The following is a 16,666-nucleotide window of genomic DNA, read 5'->3' as shown; positions in this document are numbered from 1 at the left end:
AGGAAGAACTCTCAGGTTCTCTGCAGAAAGTCTAAAGCACACTTAACCTAAATCCTCACACTCATAGTCTACTCAAAGATGTTTCTACACACAAACAAAATTTTCTATTCAATCTTACCTTTTTCTTATGTGGAAGAGAGTATGTAAATACTTTTCAACAGTAAAGCTAAAGACTGCGTTGATTCTACTTAAAAAATGTATTATTTTCCTGATAAAACCAAGACTTTACCTATGTAATGCATTAGCAAGATCACAGCTGTCCACGCTACTGGTCACTATTTTCATATTTTTGAAACACTCACCAAATAGTTCCCTCTTTTTTCAGGGTTCTGGTCTAGTGCTTTTCCTGTATGAATTAAAAATCATAACTTAAGATAAAGATAATTACATGACAAGGAAATTAATCACATTGTCTTCTGGTACAATTTTGACTAGTATAGATCTAATATTTCTTAGGGACACCATTCACCTAGTTTCCAAAGGGTTTCTCTTTGCACATATACTTGTCTAGAATTCTCTCTTCTTTTTGTAAATGTCTTCACAGATATGAGGCTATGATTTTGTATTATCCTACAATCATGGATATTGATTACTTTTTCATATCCCCTTTGGCTATTTCTATGTCTTCTTTGGAAAAAGTCTATTAAGTTTATCTGCCCATTTTAAAAATTATTTTTCATTCTGATCCAGAACTTTATGAGCTTTCTATATATTTTAGATATTTTTGCTGTGCTAGACATATACTTGCATTTTTTTCTATCTGCAAACCTCAGATCTCTTTGTTCTTAGGTTGTTTTCTTTGCTGTGTAGGTACTTTACAGCTTTCTATGGTTTCACTTGTCTATTTACTTTGCATGGTTGGGGCTTTGGATGCAAGAAATCACTGTGGAGAGGACTAAGGTGCTCAGCTCTTGCTTCTCCTGTTTCCCTCCAGAAGGAGGTCATCTGGGATAGATTTGCATGTGAGGACCCTAGCCACTGCATTTTTCTTCCTTGGGAGTTTTCCAATGATTGTTTTCTCCTTTGTTATTTACTGTTCAGGTTTTTGTTTTCTTCTTGACTCTGTCTTGCTAAATCATTTCCTCAGCAACTGATTCATTTCATTAAATTTTATTTCATTAAATTTGCTAGCAAATATTTATTTCTGGTAGCTCCTCAAATTATTTTTGTTCTTGAGGAATCTATTGTAACCTCTTTTTTTTCTAATTTATTTGAATTTCTCCCTATCTCCTTTTCTCCTTAATTTAGTTAGGGGCTCACCAATTTTGTATGACTTTGAAAAAAACAACTTTCATCTATTGTATTAATGTGTTTTTTTTTTTTTTTCTAGTGGCTTGATATGTAAACTAAAGCTTTTAAACTGGGATTTTTTTCTTTTTTAATATATGCATTGTCTTTGTAATTTACCTCTTACAAGGAAAACATTTAGTTGAGGGGGCTCACTTACAGTTTCGGAGGTTCAATCCATTATCATGGTGGGAGCATGTCGGTGTGCAGGCAGACAAGGTTCTGGAGAGGTAGCTGAGAGTCCTACATCTTGCAGGCAACAGGAAGTGAACTGAGACACTGGGTGGCATTCTGAGCATAGGAAACATCAAAGCCCATCCCCACAGTGACATACTTCTTCCAATAAGGCCATACCCACTCCAACAAAGTCACATCTCCTAATAGTGCCACTCCTTATGAGATTATGGGGGCTAATTAGATTCTAACTATCATATTACACTCCCTGACCACCATAAGCTTATAACAATATCATAATGCAAAATTCATTCAGTTTAACTTCAAAAGTTCCCCTCATCTATCACATTCTTAATAATGTTTTAAAGTCCACAGTTCAAAGTCTCTTCTGAGATTCATGCAGTCTCTTAACTCTAATCACCTGTAAAAATAAAAATTAAAAATCAGGTCACACACTCCCAAAATAAAATGTCACAAGATATATATTACTATTCCAAAATTTAGGGAAGGGAGCATAATAAGGAAATACTGGAACAAAGCAAGACCAAAAATCAGCTGGGCAAGCTCCAAACTCCACATGTCCGTGTCTGATATCAAAACACTCTTCATATCTCCAACTCCATTCAACTCTTCTGACTGCAACACACTTCTTTCTTTTGGACTGGTTCCACTCCCTGTTAGCTCTTCTCAGCAGATATCCCACCACTCTGGCATCTCTAAATTCTTGAGTTCCTCAAAGCAATCCAGGCTTCAATTTCACAACTTTGGACTCCTACATCTTTCAGGCAATAGGAAGTCAACTGAGACATTAGGTGGTGTCCTGAACACAGGAAACCTCAAAGCCCACCCCCCCATAGTGACATACTTTCTCTAACAAGGCTATACCCACTCCAACAAAGCCATAACTCTTAATAGAGCCACTACCTATAAGATTATGGGGTCCAATTACAGGACAGGTAGTATATTGAAGACTTTGTGGCTGGGTAGGCATTCCAATCCTACCACTGGGAGCCTTGCCTGCTTACAGAATATTGGTGGTCCAGGCTCCATATTCTCCACTTCTAGGAGTCCTCTTTAGGGTAACCCTCATAGGTTCCAAGCAGTTGCCACTGCACTAGGTTCCCACATAATCCCCTAAATGCCCCCCATTCCAGTTCTCTCTCCCTATACCCCCCTCTCTCTCTCTCTCTCTCTGAGTATATGTATATCCCTCCCTTTCCTATCCCCAGCCACTCCCAGTGCTTCTGCAAAATCTATTCTATCTCCCCTTCCCAGGGAGATCCATGATTTTCCTCATTGTTACTTAGCCTTTCTCTGTCTGTGGATCATAGAATAATTATCCTCTACATATAATAAAAATAACCACTTATAAGTGAATACATAACATGTCTGTCTTTCTGGGTCTGGGTTGTCTCGCTCAGGATGATTTTTTTTATAATTCCATCCATTTGCCTTCAAATTTCATGTTGTCATTTTTAACAGTTGAGTAATATTCCATTGCTATGGGATGTTCTGTATGCGGTGAATGTGTTGCTCTGATTGGTTGATAAATAAAGCAATGATTGGCCAGTAGCAAGGCAGGAAGTATAGGTAGTATAAACAGACAAGGAGAATTCTGGGAAGTGGAAGGCTGAGTCAGGAGATGCTGCCAGCCACTGCCGCCATGAGAAGCAAAATGTAAAGATACTGGTAAGCCATGAGCCACATGACAAGGTATAGATTTATAGAAATGGGTTAATTTAAAATGTAAGATCTAGATAACAAGAAGCCTGAGCCATTAGGCCATACAGTTTTAATTAATATAAGCCTCTTTGTGTTCATTAGGGTATGAGTGGCTGCGGGCCTGGGAGGGACTGGAGAAAACTTCATCTACACTCCGTTATATAAATGTAGCACTTTTCTTTATTCATTCTTCAATGGAGGGACATCTAGGTTGTTTCCAGTTTCTAGTTATTATGAATAAGGCCACTAGGAACAGAGTTGAGCAAGTGTCCTTGTGGTGGATGGATTGTCCTTTGGGTATATGCCCAAGAGTGAAATAGCTGGGTCTAGAGATAAATCAATTCCCAATTTTCTGAGGCAGTGCCATATTGATTTTCATAATAGCTGTACAAGTTTGCATGCCTACCAGCAAAGCAGGAATGTTCTGCTTGCTTCATCTCCTTGCCACCCTATGATATCATTTGTGTTTATATCTTAGTCATTCTGACAGGTGCAAGATAGAATCTCAAAGTAGTTTTGAATTGCATTTCCCTGATGGATAAAGATGTGGACCATTTCTCTGTTTCTAAGCTATTTGAGATTCCTCTATGGAGAATTCTCTGTTTAGACCTGTATTACATTTTTACTTGGATTATTTGGTTTGTTGATGTCCAGTCTCTTGAGTTCTTTATATATTTTGGATATTAATTGCATGATTTCTTTCTCAGTCTCTTTGTCATTTGTCTGTAGGAGAGTTTCTCAGTCTCTTTGTCATTTGTCTGTAGGAGAGCTACTTATTATTATTATTATTATTATTATTTAGTTAATTTTATATCCAGTCATTTCACTGAAGGTCCGATGAACCAACAAGCTCCACTCTTGGTGATAGACCCCATCTCACAAAGTAAAAATAAAACATGGTGAACAGTTGAGGAAGATATATGACATTGAAATCTATCAGCTGTAGGAGTTCCCTGGTAGAATTTTTGTGGCTGTTTATGTATACTATCATATCATCTGCAAGTAGCAATACTTTGACTTCTTTCTATACAATTTGTATCCCCTTGCTCTCCTTCAGTTTTTTTTAATTGTTCTAGCTAGAACTTCAAGAGATACATTGAATAGATATGGAGAGAGTGATAGCTTTTCTTGTTCCTGATTTTAGTGGATTTGCTTTGATTTTCTCTCCACTTAATATAAATTTGGCTGTAGGCTTGCTGTAAGTTGCCTTTATTGTGTTTAGGTATGTCCCCTGTATCCCTGTTCTCTCCAAAACTTTTATTGTGACGGGAAGTTTGATTTCATCAAAGGATATTTTCGCACAATGAGATGATCATGTGTTTTTTCTTTCAATTTGTTTAAATGGTGTATTATATTGACTTATTTTCATTTGTTGAATCAACCCTGCATCATCGGGATGAAGCCCACTTGATCAATGTGTTCTTGGATTCAGTCTGTGAGTATTTTATTGGGTGTTTTGCATCAAAAACTTGTTTTTGTAGTAGAGATTTCAGATCTGCTGTTTATTTGCTAGTATCAGATCTCTCCAATTTTTTATGAAAACACTTATATATGTATGAACTTTCCTCTCAGCACCACTTTCACTATTTCCCATAAATTTTGGTATATGGTGCATTCATTTTCATTCTTGAAAGTCTTTAATGTCTTCCTTTGTGTCTGTCTTGACTCTGTTTTCATTCAGCATAGAGTTCTTCAGTTTCCATGAGTTTGTTGGCTTTCTGTTAAAATCCAGCTTTAATCCATAGTGATTTGAGAGGATACAGGAGGTTATTTCAATTTTATTGTATCTGTTGAGACTTGTCTTGTGACCAACCATGTGTACAACTTTTGGGAATGTTCTGTGAGGTACTGAGTAGAAAGTATGTTCTTTTGAGTTTGGGCAAAATGTTCTGTAGATGTCTTTTAGGTCCACTGGTTTATAGTATCTATTAGCTCAAGTATTTCTCTGTTTAGCTTTTGTCTGGATGACCTGTCTGTTGGTGAACGTGGAGTATTGAAGTCTCCCACTATCAATGTACAAGGGTCAATGTCTGGTTTAAGCTTCAGTAATACTTGTTTTATAAACATGGGTGCCCTTGCATTTGAGGCATAGATGTTAAGAATTGAAATATCATCTTTGGTGGGTATTTCCTTTGATGAACATGAAGTTTTGTCCCTGTCTCTTGATTACTTGTGGTTTCAAGTCTATTTTGTTATATATTACAATTGGTACACCAGCTTGCTTCTTAGGTCCATTTGCTTAGAAAATCTTTTTCCAACCCTTTACTCCAAGGGAATGTCTATCTTTGAAGTGTCCTTCTTGTATATAACAGAAGGATGAATTTTGTTTTTGTATCTATTCTGTTTATGTCTTCTGGGGGAATAGGTTAAGCCATTGATATTGAGAAGTATCAGTGACCAAGGATTTTTAATTCCTGTCATTTTATTGTTTTTGGTGGTGGTATATGTGTGTATGTGTGTGTGTGTGTGTGTGTGTGTGTGTGTGCGCGCGCGTGCGCGCGCACGCACGCGCGTGTGTTTCCCTTCCTTTGGTTTTGTTGCTGTGAGATTATTTATTTCCTGTATTGTCATGAGTTGGAGTTTTCCTTCTAGAAACTTCTGTAGGGCTGGATTTGTAGATCTATATTTTTTAAATTTGACTTTATCATTGAATATCTTCTTTTCTCCATCTATGATGACTGAAAGTTTTGTTGGTTATAGTAGTCTGGGCAGTGTTATCTTTTAGAGTCTGCAGCACATTTGTCTAGACACTGCTGACTTTTACCTTCTATGTTGAGATGTTGGGTCTAATTCTAATAGGTATGCCTTTATATGTTACTTGGCCCTTTTCCCTTGAAGCTTTTAATATTCTTCCTTTGTATATTGAGTGTTTTGGTTATTATGTGGCAAAGGGACTTTCTTTTCTGGTCTAATTTATTTGGTGTTTTCTATGCCTCTAATATCTTTATAGGCATGCCCTTCTTTAGATTAGGAAATTTTTCTTCTACGATTTTTTAAAAAAAATATTTTCTGGGCCTTTGAGCTGGAATTCTTTTCCTTCTGTTCCTATTATGGATCCTGTTTTTAATATCTATTCTACTAGTCTGTGTTCTTTTTGGTGGGGGAATTGAGTCATTGATATTAATTAGTGACCTATGACCTTTAATTACTTTTATTTTGGAGAAGATGGAATCTGGGTTCTATAGCTATGTTAAACTAGCTAAAGAGGGCAAAACAAGAGTTAATCTGTCCATTGTAACTTCTAGTGGATGCTGTCAAACTCTCAAGATAGAACAAACACTTGAACAAAAGATGAAAAAGTAGGGACATTATATGTACAACATAACCATTATAGGTAGAAGCTAGACGTTTTGTTTTATTTTGTGCTGATATTGAACATAGATTTGATCTTTTCATAGTGTTCCAGATTTCTTGGATGTTTTGTGTCAGGAATTTTTTTTATATTTAACATTTCTTTGACTGATGTATCCATTTTTTTCTGTTGTATCTTCAGTGCCCAAGATTCTCTCTTCCATGTCTTGCATTATGTTGGTGAAGTTTGCCTTTGTAGTCCTCTTCACTTACCTAGATTTTTTATTTCCAGAAATACCTCAATTTGTATTTTCTTTATTGTTTCTCTTTCTATTTTCAGGTCCTGAACAGTTTCATTTGTGTTCTTCTAATGTTTGTTTTTTTGTTTCTTTTGTTGTTTGTTTTTCTTTGTTTTCTTGTCTTTCTTTAAGGGATTTATTCATTTCCTCCAGTTTCTTGTTTATGTTTTCTTTGATTCCTTTAGGGAATCTGTTCATTTCCACTTTAAAGATGTCTATTATCTTCATAAATTCGATTTGAATGTCTTTTCCTTTTTAAATTTATTTTTATTAATTAGTTAATTTTTTCCAACCCAATCACAGTTCCCCCCCTCCTTTAAGTCCCTCCCCCTAACTTCTCCTCCTCCCATTCCACTCCTCCTCCTTTCTTTTCAGAAAAGGGCAGGCCTCCCATGTATACCAGCCCACCATGGTATTGTCAAGTTGCAGTATGACTAGGCACCTCCTCTCCCATTGAGGCTTTTTCTTATCTTTACCTTCATTGGAATATCCAGGGCTTGCTGTACTAGGATATCTGGGCTGTGATGGTGACACATTGCCTTGCTGCTGTTGATTATGTTCTTATGCTGGTGTGATTATAAATCTAGTTGCTGATTTCTGGGTTTGTTTTGTTGGATGAATGTTTTGTTCCTTGCTTTCTGTTTCCTCTCTGGTCTTCTGGCCTGTATGGCCTGTGCTTGAGCAGGGGGTCTCCACCTGAGTTTGGAGCTGGAGTTCTAGTGGCCATTATGGGCTCTTGGTGAGCAAGGGGTTTCTGCCCTTGTTAAGTTGAAGGCTGGCACACTGCAATGAGGAGCAGAGATTGATGATTGAGAAGGAGGAGGGGGGATTGATGATAGTGTTTGGGGGCAGAGGGAGTGGAAGAAGCCTGTGGGACGGTGGTCTACCTGGATTTCTGGTGGCTGGTATGGCCTCTGGTCCAAGAGGGAGTCTCTGCTCATGTTTGGGCTGTTATACAGTCATAAGCAAGGAGGTTTGGACTCTGTGTATGTGGGGGGGGCACCCAGAGAGTGGAAGATGTCTGCAGACTCGCAGCCTATCTGGTCTTCTGGCAGGCATGTCCTGTGTTTGGGCAGAGGGTATCTGCCTGAGGAAATGAGAGAGTGGGGGATGTCCAAGGGTGGCTGGCCTATCTGGTTTCTGGCAGGCATGCCCATGCCCTGTGGTTGGTAGGGGAGGGGGTGTTTGCCTGAGGGAACTGAGAGAATGGGGGTGCTGCTTTTATTCCTATTGGTTTTCAGAAGTCCAGAAAGTTAGATTCTATCAATGCCCCAGGATTATTGGACCAGAAGCCAGAACTGAGGTCAGGAAATTCAAAAGTGGGCAGCCTGTGTGCTGTGAGGGATACTTCTTGCTAGCCTGAGACTTTGAGAGCCAGTTGTCACCTTGTTTGGTGCTGATCCAGGGAGGGAAGCTACAGCAGATGACCTCATGCCCTATCAGACTGCGCATCTTTCCTGTTGGTGCTTCAGTCTCCCATGGGGACTGCAGGTGCCTGGAGAACGGAGGATCTTCAGGCTCATGGAGAAAGATGGGTCAGCAGAAACTCTCCTGGGAAGCAACCAGGAAGTCAGGGTACCGGGTCTAGTTCTCTTCTTTCTGTGGAGAAGATGGAATCTGCGTTCTATTGCTACATTAAACTAACTAGAGAGGGCAAGATAAGAGTTCATCTGCACATTGCAGCTTTCAGTGGATGCTGTCAAATCCTCAAGACAGGCAGAATAAACACTTGAGCAAAAAGGGGACATTATATGTGCAACATAACCACTCTAGATAGAAACTAGACACTTGGTTTTATTTTCTGCCAATATTGGGCTAAGCCAGGAGTGAGAGCTGTGGGAAGTACTTGTGTGCCTCTTTGAGATCGTCTTGCATTCCTTATAGTTCTAGGGAAATAGCAAATGCTAGACTTCATGAGAGCTCCTGGAGATGGGCAATTTAGGAGCCAGTTGTCCAGATCACAGCTATAAAAGTGTATATTGTCCACCTCCTTCCAAGGGAACTGGAAGCATAGATTTACTACTAGAACAAATTAGTAGAGAGAATCCAGGGTTCAAGCTTCCAGTGGACTAGTAATGTCACCCCATTAGATTCCAGATGCAGTTAGTTAAGATGGAGATGATTGAAAAGCAGCTGGAATGATACAGCATTAGATGTTCAGTTTAATCCAGCCGGACCTGGCTCTTATGACCTGTACACTTGTACTGAGACTTGGGAAAAACTTGGGAAGGACTCGGGTACCAGTCTAAAATTGCCCTTTGTTTCCCTCTGTGGTCCTAGACACTATCAAATGTCAGATGTCATTTACTCACATAATAAACAAGTTCAGAGATATCTTCCACCAGAAGCTGTGACATTTGGGGTGATAGATATGTGTCATCTCCCCTCTTTGTTCCTCAGGGAGAAGCTCTGAGTTAGAGGTTCCCTCTAAAATGTATGGTGCATTGAGTTTTAGAGCTAAAATGTGTCTTGGCTTTTTTTTTTTAACCTGTTTTGATAAGAATATTTTTCTTCAGTTGCCTTAGTGTATAAGAATCTGCCAACTTATTTCTGGACTTCCTCAGAGGGAATTGATCCATGTGTAGCTATTTATTTGGTATATCTGTGGGTGGAGAAAATGTCTGGAGTCTCCTAGTCTGCTGTCTTCCTGATGACATTTTTGTATGCATGCGTATGCTGTTTTAGTTTTGAATGTCTGGAGATAGGACACGCATTTCCATATAACTGTTTTACTATACATGAGTCTATTAATCTACACATTGTTCTAAACCAGCTTTTTCATTTTTAAATAATTAAATTGAACACACAAAGACCAAATGAGTTATCTGAGGCTACCCAAGTAGTGAAATGACAGAAACCAGGAAGGACTTGTTTCATCATCAGTGTGTGTGGCATGTCCACAGATGAAGAAAAAGAGCAGAGCCAGGCAGGGGGATGACACCCAGTGGAGGGGCGGGGAGAAGCAACAGGAGGAGCCTCTCCCAGAGCTGCGCTATCATCACACTCCACTTATCTCCCTTGACTGATCTCCTCAGTAAGACTCTGTATCCATCTGTTCTAACTCTCCCTCCGAAGAAGAATCTAATTAAATCTCAATTTGCATTAGGACAATATGTGGTAAACTATTTCTAATTTGGAGAAAGGAGGGAGAGTACTTGATTTTGAAACAGTAAGAAGAGTAAGTGACAGCAACGTTTTGAAGATTCTGCCACTTTGAGTAACTTTCTTGAGAAACAAAACAATGAAAAAGGTAAGAAGAGTCCTCAGTTAGAATAAAAAGAGAAGTGAAAAGACAGAATTGTTTTTTTTCCCAGTTAGAGTCCATTGAGGAATCTTTCTATTCAACTCAATTGTTGGCTACTATTCACACAGAACATTAACATTTTCAAGTAATTAAAATTTCACATAACTAAAATTTTCACTTTTCAAACACTGTCCACATTTCCAGTGCTCAATAACCACCTGTGGCCATGGGCCACCACATTAGACAGGGATGAAGTGATCAATATTGGCACATCCAACCACTGTGTACAATCATGAACAAGATAAAGCAAGTTTATTTTACTTACCATTGTTAGGGCTTCCAGGGGCTTTCTGTTTCTTTCTCTTGCTCTGACAGATCACATGCAACCAACTGTTTAAATTTTTTTCGTCCTGTTAGACATAACTTTTAGGATTTTGCAAAATATATGGCTTCTCTTACATATTTTAACAGCCTATATTTATTTTTATAATAAAAATAAAATATAAACCTAGGTTCTTTTACATTTTTACTTTTTAAGATAAGCTGTGGGGAATCTGTATTTTCTAAAATCAACACTGGTATTAATTTTTGTTGAGGTATACCTCTGCTTATATTATATTTATTTCTTCTTAATCTTTTCTGCATAGTCTTGTCCAGTATTAATATAATGACAAATTTTATATTCTCTCTTTTTACTATCTTCAAAATATTTCAGATATGCAATTTTGAACTCAGAAAATTCAACAGAGGGACTATCTCTTGAAATTTCCCTCATTCAATTGATACCATGGCATTCTGCCTTTTTGAAAATGAGAAAATAATGTATTACAAAACAAAATGTATAGCTTTATTTTTCTCACAATTATATACAATAATTGGGATATCTGGTATAAGTGGTTCATAATCTTCTTATCTGAATTTATAATTTTATTTATGTCTCTGGAATTAGATGTAATAAAGTGAGCAGTCTCAAGATTCCTATACAAGTAAATAAACAGATATACCTTCATTAATAAATACACATAAATGATATAACAATGTAAGTAAATGATAGATGAGAAATTAAGTGTGTATTAAGATCATAAACCCCAAATTCTAAATCTCTAATACTTGAAAGCTTGCATCATTCTATTCTTGCCAAATTCTATTATTCATCTTTCCCACTTCAGTGTATTTTTTAATATCTCCCTTTTGATTTTTAATGAACACTCTGGTCAAATTAGCTATAATGGAGGCAGCAAAAGCATATTTATTAATTAGCAGTGGGAGTATTTCAGAGGAAAGTGGTTCTATAAAAAAGAATTGAAGTCAATATATCCCCTTATCACACAGCCTTAAATCATTGGCAGACTGGAAGTAGTATATGTCTTGACTACTTTACAAGGCTTTTATGAGAATCGAATGGGATGATTTAGGTGAAATCCTTTTGAGAACTATTCTGATGAAAGATGCTGCAAGCACTGTGGGAATATGTTTGTGAAATCAGCAGCTCTTTTGCTGTTGGGTCAGACACAGGCAGAAGAAACTTCCAGATATAGACTACATGACATCTTCAGTTAAGATCAGCACTTGGGCAAGGTGTGGCAGTGTGTGCCTTTTATCCCAGCACTTGGGTTGGGAATTCATATCCACTTCTCTTTCTCTATGATGGCATTTTGTCTTGTTCGAATTTGAACAGGTCTTGTGCATGCTGTCACAGTGTGTGACTTCACAGTGCATCAGTCCTGTTGTGTATGGATGATACTGCTTCCTTCGAGTCACCCAACACTTGTAGCTCTTATACTGTCTCTGCCACTGCTTCTGCATAGTTACCAGAGCCCCAAGGGGAGGAGTTTGATAGCAACATCCCATTTCTGGCTGAGTAGTCCAAAGTCTCTCACTTTCTGCACACTGTTCACGTGTGGGCCTCCTTGTTGTTTACCATGTACTGTGAGAAGAAGCATTTACTGTGTATAATGCTCTGATATATGAATACAGTAATATGTCATCAGGTGTCACTTTATTGTTATGTTCTTTTTTCAGAATAATAGCAGTAGGATTTCCCCTAGGGTCCATGACCTATCTTGTCTCAAATTCTTAACCATCTTGTCTGTGTTCCAGCTTGGACCTAAATCCAATAAAAAATTGATTGGTTATTCCCCAAACATTTGTACCACTGTTGCACCCATCTATCTTTCAGGTAGGTAGTTATATGTTGCAGTGTTAGTTCTCAAAAGAGGAAATACACATGGCTGAGAAACACTTAAGTAAAAGTTCAATATCCTTAGCCATCTGCGATGCAAATTAAAATTACTTTGAGATTTCATCCAGCTACACAACTCTTTGGCATATATGTAAAGGAATCTACATCCTACTGCAGAAGATGTTCGTCCATGTTCATTGCTGTTCTATTCATAATAGGTAGAAATTGGAAGCAGCCTAGATCTTCATCAACAGATGAATGGATGATAAAAATGTGGTAAATTTATATACAAAGGAATATTATTTGGTATATTTTTTAATTACTTAAAAATTATCAAATTTTCAGTAAATGGTTGGAGCTAGGAAAAAAAGCATGCTCAGTTAGCTAACCAAACTAAAAATACAAACATTATGTTTTCTGTTGTGTGTGCATATTACCTTTTAAGCTTTGGATGTGTGCCACAATCTGAATAATCACAGAGGTTAGGTACCTAGTAAAGGACCAGGGGAGAGGAGAAAAATCTCCCAAAAAAGAAGTAGAATATAGTGTTATAGAGAGGTAAAGGGGAGAGCAGAATAGGAAAATGAGATGGGAATGGAATGGGAGAAAAGCATGAAGGAAAGAATATAGGGAGGGAAAACAAATAGTAAAGGCCATGTGGAGAATCTTATGGAAACCCTGATACTATAGAAAGTTCCTAAAATGCATACATAAATGAAAGCAATCTAAATAGAGTCACCAAATAATAGTGGACACAATGCCCCACAATACCCCACATGGCCAGCAAAACCTCCAGCACCAGGAACAGGTTACATCTTGTAGAATCATTGGTCAAAGGGTCCACTGAAATCTTCCAAAACCTCACCATCTACTGCTAAGGTTACTGGTTACTCTCTACAGCATGATCTTAAGGCCCAATCGAGGAGGACAACAATCATGTCATCAAATATGGAGATACTGAGCTACTGGTGCCTAACTGAAGCTTCACTTCTACTGAGCAGTGCTCACGGAGTCGGAAGGTACTCTGGACACTAGCAAAGGAGAGGGTACTCTTGCAGGAGCCATAGTCAGTGCTCAGTGCCCACATCTGGTGCTTTACAACTGCCGTAATTCCAGCTCCAGGGGCCAACTTTCTCTTCCGGCCTCTGATGCATTTGCGTTCATGTTTATGTGCTCACATACACACAAATATAAAGCAAAATAAATCTTTTAAAAATTTAGTAACATTTTGTAATAGTTTCTACAGTTTTTATACTAAAAATTCATTAATGTATATGTCCCCTAGATCTATTTTTCTATTTTCACTATAGCATCTTATATATAATTAAATTGTATATATGCATGTATATCAAGCAAGATTAAAATCTGTTCACAAACTTACCATACAAGGAGCAGAACAATTTGTAGTATCAGTCATTGTTCCACTGGGGCATGCAAATTTTTTTAGAATAATTTGTACAGCAAAACCAGAAATACTTCTTAGGAACTGATAGTACTTACTTCATTTTCAACAGCTCTAAGGAAAATATAGACCATGTGAACATTTTCTGGCAATAGCATTACATATGTAGTCCATAATTTCTTCTCATTAATGAGACATAGAATTGGTCACTGTGTGTCCCTTTTTCCCACATGGAGAAATAGTTCACTTGAAAGAAGTGACTTCAACTTCAAACTATTGACAAAACTTCTCTTTCTTAGGGAACAGAAAATCTCATAAGCAGGGTCATAACGACAAGCATCAGAACTGCATTCTGCTCTCAGTTCACAGGGACTCAATGAGATCTGAACCAAGTGTGGATTTTGTTTCAGCGGGTGGACTTTTTGTCCTATACTTTTTGTCCTATACTTTTTCAACACAAGTAACAGTACAACCTTGTTAGTAAATGGATCCTCACTTTGCTGCCAGGCTTACGTTGCCATCTATTTATGAGTCTCCTAACTTCTGGATGGCAGCTCATGCCTATAATCTCAGCACTTGGGAAGCAGAGGTAGGACAGTTTCAAGTTCAAGGTCAGTATGGGCAACATACACTGTTAGACCCTATCTAGATAAATAAGTAAATAGTCACAGGAAAACACTAAATGCCCTCTAACTTGAAGAATTTGGTGTCATTTGATGTTATAGAACAAGCTAATCTCCCTTTCAATAAGTTGAAGTCACTTCTTTCAAGTGAACTATTTCTCCATGTGGGAAAAAGGGACACACAGTGACCAATTCTATGTCTCATTAATGAGAAGAAATTATGGACTACATATGTAATGCTATTGCCAGAAAATGTTCACATGGTCTATATTTTCCTTAGAGCTGTTGAAAATGAAGTAAGTACTATCAGTTCCTAAGAAGTATTTCTGGTTTTGCTGTAACTTCTTTTAAGACTGGGCTTGCCTCGTAGGATCTTATGAAGTGCCCCAAATCATACTTGCCTCTGGCCTGGTAATTATCACCAGTAGATGCTTTAAAAACATCTGTCACCACAGATATGTGACACAGTAGCTGTGTGCCCTGCCAGACAGGTAGAAACAGGACTTCCCTACATTTCAACCACTTTATCTTCATCTTTCTTCTAATCTTGGGGCTTTCCTGTGCCCAAGATGCTCAGCTTCAGTATTTGTCTGCTAAATCTACCACCAGAGTCCACTCAGATGTTTGTATATTTGCTTTGTTTCCCTATGGTAAAGGGTATACTTCACTTGTGATAAGTCTCAAGTATTATTTTGTTTTGAGAAACTGGATATATAAGGTTGTGTGTGTGTATACGTGTATAATTTGAGAGCACCCGGGATTCTGATTACTCATAGAGTGTTTTTGCTGTGTTTTATTTATATTTATGAGCTTTAAGATAATTTCCTGATTTGCTTCTGTGGAGTATTTCTCATAATTTCTCAGCATCCAAAGACTCTATAAATAAGTGTTTTTTTTTTTTTTTTCAGTTTTCCTTCCAAAATTAGATTCCTAGGACTTATTCCTCTACCAGCATCTCGTAATGTTAAATTCCTATACTATCACTGAACAGGTATACTCTCTTTTCTGATGGACTGTTTGTAAACTGTGCAATGCAACACAGGTCAATTAGTTTTCATGCCTTCTCTAGTTTTTGCTTTCATGAATGGCCCGAGTCTCACATGCCCATGCAGAATACCTTACATCATCTAGCAATGAGCATATGGACAGCCAAGGCTATATCAGCTGTCAAGGTGATGTACATAAAAGCATGAGCATAAAGTCTTCTGAAATGGCATTCACTTGGAAATACGCAAGGAAATTTAACAAATAAGTGCAGAATCCCCATTAATCACTGAATTAAAAAACAATACCCACACTAGCTGGCTGGGTATTAGAACTCCCAGGTTCTTTTGTAGATTGTTGTTTATATTTTGCTATCAGGATACTTCATTTAGAGTAGGTGCAAAATGATGATGAATGTTTGTACTCAACTTGTTTTCTCCCTTTTCAGTTTTCAGTCCAGGATCCCAGGCCATTGAACGGCGCCTACTGGTGGTTAGGATGAGTCTTCCCCCTTCAGCCTCACCTAGATTATCCCTCACAGGCATGCTCATAGGATTATCTCCTTTTGTAGTTTGTCTATTTGATAATCAGTATCAACTGCTACACTAGGCAAACCCACAATGCACTTTGTGAATTAAATTTTCCTTTTCTTCTTTTTTTTCCTTGGAGACAGGTCTCATGTATAAATATTACTGACCTCAACCACAATATATGCCCAAGACTGACCTTGAATTTCTGATCCTCTTGTTACTGTTCCCAAGTTCTGGAATTACAGACATGTACTTCCACACCAGGTTTTCTTGTATATTTCTACTTTTTAAGATAGTAAGAGTTAAATATACCAACTGCTCAACAGTATACATCGCTATTTTGACTTTGAAGTATATGTCTGGTAAAAAAAAAATCTAACTATTTACTTAACATAATCTAACTTAATTTAAAATTGATTGAAGTCTTCAAAAATGTATAGAGATCAATTGTTTGTTGGTGAAAATGGCTGAGTAACAGGAATGGACAGATGAAGTAAATGTTTGTTATACAGCAATTAGATTGTGAGATTGTGCCTCTACCTGCTAAACCTTAGCATTTTCATGCTAGTGCAGTTTGTGGTGCAGGTGCATCATTATAAACATCATCTCAGAAGGTAATCAATAATGTTCCATTGTAGATAAGTTTTAATGGCACAAAAATACTTTTGTTGCTATTTTAATGTCAACTAATTCCACAGTGTTGGCTCCTGAAAAGGCTTTTACACATAAGCCACTAACCTATGACTCTTTGATTTTTTTCTGCTATTTATTTCTTTTTCATTGTCTGTAAATAGGCACTATGTCCTTCTAGAACAAATACATCATACATAATTTATAGGCTAGGGTTTTTTTCAGAATGTTGAGCCATTTAATTTATATGTTTTGCAACAGTTTTTACAAATATGACTTTTCTTGAAGTCTAACATGG

The sequence above is a fragment of the Peromyscus californicus genome, unplaced genomic scaffold (genome assembly GCF_007827085.1).
Source record: "Peromyscus californicus insignis strain IS unplaced genomic scaffold, ASM782708v3 Scaffold_15__1_contigs__length_86483966, whole genome shotgun sequence".
Taxonomy (NCBI): domain Eukaryota; kingdom Metazoa; phylum Chordata; class Mammalia; order Rodentia; family Cricetidae; genus Peromyscus; species Peromyscus californicus.
The sequence above is the reverse complement of the archived record's forward strand: the minus strand, read 5'-3'. Positions refer to the sequence as shown.